Raw genomic sequence first — 7030 nt, 5'->3', positions numbered from 1 at the left:
TTCTATTCTACATTTTTACGACCTCAATACTTCAATACCATTCTACAATTTTAATAACGAGTTAAGGGTTATCAACCTATTATAAGCAGTGTGATGCACATTTTTTATTCCGTGGATACGCCCATATAAAAGGCAATCCCCTCCCACCAGGATTCGAACCAGCGCCACTACAGATACGAAGTTGCTTGACAGTAGGGCCACGGCTACAGATTAGTTATCTGCCAAAGCAGTATTCGAACTCGGGTGCTTGGAGTTAGTAGCGCAGTACCTTACCTATGAGCTACCCCTTCTCAAAAGGTTGAAATTAATATTTCTAAATTATTCCGCTGATCTCTTCGATAATTGTTATCTTCTTTTTCATTATCTCTTAGTAATTATTATTAGGATTATAGGAAGTCTTGAACTTATAAAATTTAATCTAAACAAGACTTCTTAATTAACAATCTGAAAACTTTTTCGTTTAGCATAAAATCAAAGTTAAATCAAAGAGAGTAGGGATGGACATTAAAATCTACTCATTGAAATCCAAGTTTGAAATTTCTTTAGTTCATTAAATTTATTAGAGAAAACAAATTCTACGAATTACTTAATGGGTTATATCATATTAAATATAATAAAGCATCGTGGGAGTGGGTAGTTCATTGGTAAGGCTATGGACTACTAACTCCAAGGACCCGGGTTTGACAGATAATTAATTATCTGTTATTAGTAGCCGTTTAGACAGCCCTGTGGGTCCACCCGGCCTCATAAAGAGGGTACCCTTAATTGAATAAAAATCTGGCGGTTGGGCGTGATTCAGACCAAATCGCCTCTTTGCTCAACCTTCTAGTAATAGTACTTCTTTACAAAGTACCGCTAAGCTCCAATGGGTTTTAGCAGTACATATTTAATTTTAATAATAAAGCATCTCGTTTTTGCTGTGTCGAATTGGTCGCGTCTCGAATAAGTATGTTATTCATTGTCAGTAAATGATACAAACGAATAAACCTCGATGAAATCCCGATTTATTAGAATTATTCCGCCATATTGGATTATATTACTAATCCATTAGGATTTCAAATAAAATCTATTTATTACATTTTCAATCAGATTAATGCATAGCTTCTGGTAGTAAATATAGTTTCTATTACTCTTGTATAATTTAATTTATTATTTTATTTACTTTTATTTTGGTGTGCGAAAAATCCTATTTTTTATGATTTGTTAGGCATCATATCTCTATTTTTTGTTATAGTTTGCCTTTGTTTCCCTCCTATTATTTATTCACTTTGTTTTAAAATAACAACATTGGTCCAACATTGCATAAAACAAAAACACAGTTTTTGATTTAAAACCCAAATATGTTAAAAAGAATAAATGAAATAGATAATAATAGAAGGTATATACAAGTATAATATTGATACAAACAGTTAAAAAAATGATTGGATGATGGTCCAGGTGCGGTCAAATAAAACTCAAATAGTAATACCATAACTATTATTGAGTCAACGTTTCGCCCCACGTAGCAGGGCTTCGTCAGGGCTAAAAAGATAGAAACACTTAACATAAATAATAAAAGTAAATAGAAAATTAAAAGGGTATAAAATGAAACGTAATTTTTTATTTTTATATTTAATATAATTTACAACTGTACAAAACAATAAATACAATAAGTAAATTGGATGATTGTTTCATTTACACTTGAAAATCTGGGGAAGGAACCACCCATTGCTGGTACTTCAAGCGTTAATATTAATTAGAAGGTCCCGTGGCCATCTTCTTTTCAGACGCCTCGGAGGATTATCAGGGATTGTTAAGGATGAGAGATTAAGAACTAATGGGTAAGGAGTTTGGAATGAAAAGACGCATATCTGTTTTGTGCCAAATCTGCAAAGAATGGGATGTTAATGTCTTTATGGATGAGTTTATTTGTGACTTAATTAGGAGCATTAAGGAAAGGATTGCATATGGGAGGCATTTCATGGTATGGTAGAACCCTTAAGCTCAATTTCATATGTCCAAATTGGTCTGGTTATCATCAATCGGAATCTACAAGCAGTTTCTTGTCGTTTCAGTCTTGTATGTGGATTCCAAGTAAGTCTATAGTCAAGATGGAGTCCTAAGTATCGAATCTGTTCAACAGGCGTTAGTGGAGTTACGTAAAAATTAAATAAGGAAAATAAAAGGTGTTACTAATAAATGAAAACGGAAATAATAACAGATAAAAAGAAGAAATATAGGAGAAAGTACAAACTAAGATATGGAAAAAGGGGATATGAATAAAATAAAGAATAAAGGAAGAAAATTAACGAGATAGAAGACGTACCTTAAATTCAGAGTGAACTGTTTTTATTGGGAGGAGTAGGGGTTATTTATAAACTTTTATTTTCTAATTTAATTTTTACGTTTCATTATATACTCTTTTAATTTTCCATTTACTTATTTACTTATGTTAAATGTTTGTATATTTTTAGCCCTGACGAAGCCTTACAACGCGTTGACTCAATTAAAATAGTCATTACTATATGAGTTTTATTTGATCGCACCGGGGCCATATTCCATTTATCATTATATACAGTCAATCAGCGACCTTCAAACAAATAATTCAAGTACACATTAAAAAATAAATAGCAAACCATCTAGTTAATATCATGTCACACCAAGTGATTTTGTAATTGAGAAATGTCCTAGATTGAACAACAGAACTAAATAGAGATTTCATCTTTTAACAAATTGAGGTAGCAAATATAAGCATAGAAATAGTTTAGCACCATTATCAGCATTATCAGATTGAACTTAGAAAGAATATAACAATGAAGTTTAAGAACATTCTACTCTTATTTTATACAAGTGATGTGTATTTTAATATGGCTGACAACACATACAATGTCTATGTATTTCAAATGTGGACTAAGAGCTGGTTGCACCAATCACAGGTAAAACTAAGATTAATATAACTTAGATTTCTCTATGAGATTAGTAAAACTCTAGCTTGGTGGCTTTATCTGGTCTACAGTATTGTTAACCAAGTTACCAAGTTTATCTGAAACAGAGAAAACTGACAAACTCCCCAATTCTAATGTTAGAAATTGTGGGTGGAATTCAATTTTAAATTTATTCAACCACCACCATTGAAAGTCAAAATTATAGAAACAAATTCTCATCCGACCAATAAAAAATTATTTGGTCAACGATGGATTTTTTTATTATTTTATTACTGTCTAAGAAATTAATTGCTTCTAGCCTACGTCGTCTGTCAAACTGTAAATTTCGATCGAATCCATTTTATAAAGTTTGTGAAGAAATGGAATAATACAATGCAGCTTCGCTAGATAACAGATCTAAGTAGAACTATGAAAGGTTCCTCGTATGGTTAACTGATTAAACGTAGATTTGCTCTTAATCTCAGTTTAACCGCCTATCATTGGGCGATAAATTTTACCACCAAATTTGAAGGTTAACTTTTCTGGTAGCTGGACATACGGAATTGAGCTATGGGGCTCCTCTAAACAATCTAATTCCTCTCGAATAGTCCAAAATCCTTAATGCTCCTTACTTTGTCACAAATAAATGCATACATAAAGACCTTAATGTTCCATATGTAATCGATCTAGCCCGAACCAGATATCATCATAAACTCCCTAACCATCCAAACCCACTAGTTTCTAACCTCGCTTCCTCTTCCGTTCCTGACTATCCTCCGAGGCGCCTGAAAAGAAAATGACCACTAGACCTGCTAATGTAAAACGTCAGTAGAGTGCTACGGAGTTAACCATCAAATTCCTCTCGAATCCAATCCTTAGAGTCCAAAATCCTTCGTAAAATCCTCAATGCTCCATACTTTGTCACAAATCAAATCATCCATCAGGACCTCATTGTCCCCTATGTTGCCGATTTGATTAGAACCAGATACCAATCCTTCCATGATAAACTTCCCAACCACCCAAACCAACTCGTTTCTAACCTGGCTTCTCCTTCACTTCCTAATAATCTTCCTAGGCGTCTGAAAAGAAGATGGCCTCGAGATCTTTTTTAGAAATGTTTTTGGAGTTCTATCAATGGGTAGAATCTCCACATGTTTGTATCATGTCATAATATCACTTACAGCAAATTTACTTGATGTGTATATATGTATATAGTTGTAAATAACAATAAATAAATTATTAAAAAAAAATAACTTTTCTGTTGTTCTCATATAAGAAATCGTTGTTTAAGCTGTGATGGTACAACCGGGCTCTCAATTGATTAAGAGTACAGTTATAGCACTGAAACATCAACCCAAAGCTGTAGATGACACGAAACATCTAGTAGTGCCTAGGCTGAGAATTGGACACACTCTACTAACCCTCTGCCGGGGACAACCAGACCGACATGCAGACAGCGTAACGTACCACTAACTGTTGAACACATACTGACAGAGTGGAGGTATTTGATAGACACAGAATTACCATATCATTTGCTAATAATAATATATAATAGCTCTCACATTCCAAAATATATTAGCTTACCTCCAAAAAACAAATATTTACACCAATAGATATAACTGACCTTATTTATTACATCAATTAATGCCACTTAAGGTTATAAAATATATTTTCAGTTTCATTTTATTTATACATTTTTTTAAATGATAGCTATTTTTATTATATCAGCTAATATATTCTAGTAAATATAAAATGGTATTGGGAATGTTTACAAGAAAGCTCTGTAGGTATATAAAGGCTAATATCACCATCGCTGTGGATTGCTTCACATATTAAAAAAAAAATAATTTCTCTATTATAGTAATTACTTATTAGTATTCAATTTCCAAATCATTTTTTTAGTGTATGCATTATTGAAATGATGGAGAGATGGCTCCCAAACGTTTTATTGAAATAATATATAAATTTCGATTTAAAATATTTTCACTTCAACTTATTAAAATAGTTTCAATGATTTTTTTAAATAATTTATTTATTGTTATTTACAACTATATAAAAATATATAGATGTAAATTTGCTGTAGGTGACATAGTGACATGATACAAACATGTAGAGAATCTACCTGACAGGATTGCCGATTACGACTATATAACATTTACTTGAGAAACGGTCTAAATTACCAATCCATTACAATAGACAGATCTACATGACTATTAAAAGGCCTATCTCGACATACGGTGTTGAGTTTTGGGGCTCCACTAAACCATCAAATTCCTCTCGAATCTAATCCTTATAGTCCAAAATCCACTAATGATAAGAACAAAATTCTTAATGCTCCTTCCTTTGTCACAAATGACTTGATTTGTGTTCCATATGTTGCCGATTTGGCTAGAACCAGATACCAGTTCTTTCGTGATAAACTTTCTGACCACCCAAACCCACTAGTTTTTAACCTGGCATCTCCTTAATTAACTGATAATCTCCTGAGTTGTTTGAAAAGAAGATGGCCTCGAGATTTTCTCTTCTAGAAATGTTATTGGAGTTCTATCATCCTCCACAAGTTAGTATCATGTCATTTTATCACTAGCAGGATATTTACTTGTATATATTTTTATATAGTCGTAAATAATAATAAATAAACTATAAAAAAAAATAATACTTTGTAATATGTTGGAAGAGCTGATATCACCCGATTATTGTTCTGATCCGTCCTGGTTCACTGACCCTTTACGGTGAGAGTCCGATACGGATAAAGAAGTAAAAAAACGGGACTGTGCCTTGAAATACTGACCATATGACAATCCTAATTCTTTTTGTAGATGCTTAGGTCGCATGGAAGTTCCCAAATATTTTACTGATGTGAATATAATCTCGTGTATTCAAAGCAGTATTGAGAGCAAACCGGGCTGTAGGCATTTAGGAATCCCATCTAACCTCTAAGGTCAACTTTTAGCGGAGTTTGGCTTCCTGATTGAAATTCCTCGGTAATGAGCTTTCGTTAAATGGGTGTGAGGAAGGGATGAATCGCGCCCTACCATTGTTCTCCCTACAAACCTGGAAACCTCTTTTCGTTCAAATCCAATTCCATCCAAGTTAGGATCGGCTAACTTAACCGCTGAGGTATTTAATCATAAAATATGCTTTTACCGAGAGAGAAAAATACTTTATTAAAAATATGATGCCCAACTGCTTTGAGTATTTCAGATTTTCATCGGCATTTTGGAGTTTATAATTATTTATTATATAATAATAATAATCATGGCCTAACGAACCCGAAGGTTCCATGCCGATACTACTAATGGTTCTCTAAATACATCGTTTCATTGACGCCCCTCCAAACCCAATTCTACTAATAAAGTCAGTTTTAACCCAATCCTCCCATCTACGTTTCGGTTTACCCAACTTAAACAACATAAAAATCAGTGAAGACTAAATTGACTTTATTCTTACATATTTACAAAAAATACATGTTACTCTTACTCTAACTCTTACTGTTACAGTCTCTCTTTTTTCCTACCTCCTACATTATTTACTTATTAAAACATTTAAAATCATATATACAACTTATCAACTAAGAAACTATACAAAATGCAATTTACAATTTTTTTCTTCCTTTGCCTTACGGCATTATAAGATGTAATCTACTTGATCCGCTGTAGGTGGTTTTTACATTAATTAACTTAATAGTTAGGGGCTAACAAGGAATGTGGAGAGACCATTCCGGCTGGTGGTGTTGGGATGTGGGTGACTTCAGGCCTCTCTTAGCTATCTAGTGCTAGGAAATATATATGTACACTTGAGAAGAGGAGTTAGGAAGAATAATGAAATAGGAGAAGGGGTTTGGACCAATCAGATATTTTTAGGAAACTAAGCGGGGCCTAGAGAGCCTATGAAATTAGAAATAGATATCTGGGAGGAGAAAAAGGCGTAACTAGAAACAGGGTGGCCAGACTTACAAGAAATTGGGGGTAAGGGACCATGGCCTAAGGACTTGTGAGAACTGACTCACATACGTTAAACATAAAATATAGGGTTTTTTTTTAAGCCCGATAGAACTTGAAATTGTAAAAAATAACACAAAAAATTAAATTGTAATCAAAATTTTTTTTTTATTCGAAAGATCAATA

The sequence above is a fragment of the Halyomorpha halys genome, unplaced genomic scaffold (assembly GCF_000696795.3).
Source record: "Halyomorpha halys isolate HHAL.00 unplaced genomic scaffold, Hhal_1.1 Scaffold189.1, whole genome shotgun sequence".
Classification (NCBI taxonomy): domain Eukaryota; kingdom Metazoa; phylum Arthropoda; class Insecta; order Hemiptera; family Pentatomidae; genus Halyomorpha; species Halyomorpha halys.
This window is presented reverse-complemented; position numbering follows the sequence as displayed.